Source organism: Physeter macrocephalus, chromosome 7 (assembly GCF_002837175.3).
Source record: "Physeter macrocephalus isolate SW-GA chromosome 7, ASM283717v5, whole genome shotgun sequence".
NCBI lineage: Eukaryota > Metazoa > Chordata > Mammalia > Artiodactyla > Physeteridae > Physeter > Physeter macrocephalus.
The window spans coordinates 64,689,990-64,690,638 of record NC_041220.1 but is presented as its reverse complement, the minus strand read 5'-3'; positions in this window follow the sequence as shown (position 1 = coordinate 64,690,638).

The window sequence follows — 649 nt, the reverse complement described above, 5'->3', positions numbered from 1 at the left end:
TCATTGCCTTCAAATGTTGACCATTTCCTCTCTCATCTGCTTGTAAAAATCAGTTGGACATCCTCTATGTCTTTCTTTCTATTTTTCTTTCCAATTTACTGACTCTTTATCTCTCTGATTTAAATTTCAGATAAAGTTCTTTGGGTTTATTTTCTAATCTCCAGTTTTCTTTTCAGCTGTGTCAAATCTGTTAGAAAACTCAGCCACTGAGTTTTTTGTTAGACTGTGTTTTTACTTTTAAGAGTTTTGCTTGATTCGTTTTCAAATATGCTCTGTCTTTAATCATATTTAAAATTTCTTTGCCTCAGATGTACAGTTTTCCTCAATTAGCTGAGAAGTGCCTTATAATGTGTACCCTCTTCCCACTTTCACTGAGTGCCCAGCTGTGTTAAGCTGTACAGACACCTAGGCTATCTGTTGAAAATCTGAAGTCACCCTTATTAGCAAAATGGTATACAGTAGGGAGTTGAGAATATTTCCATCATTCTATGGAAGAGACTACTGATTGTAATCCATCTCTGGAAAGGAGTTATGTTTTTCTACAAATAAAAGTTGGTAATTTTCCACATGATATATAAAATACTAAGGGAAAGCACTTATGTTTTCTAAATCAAAGTATGATTTTTTTTTTTTTTTTTTTTTTTTTTTT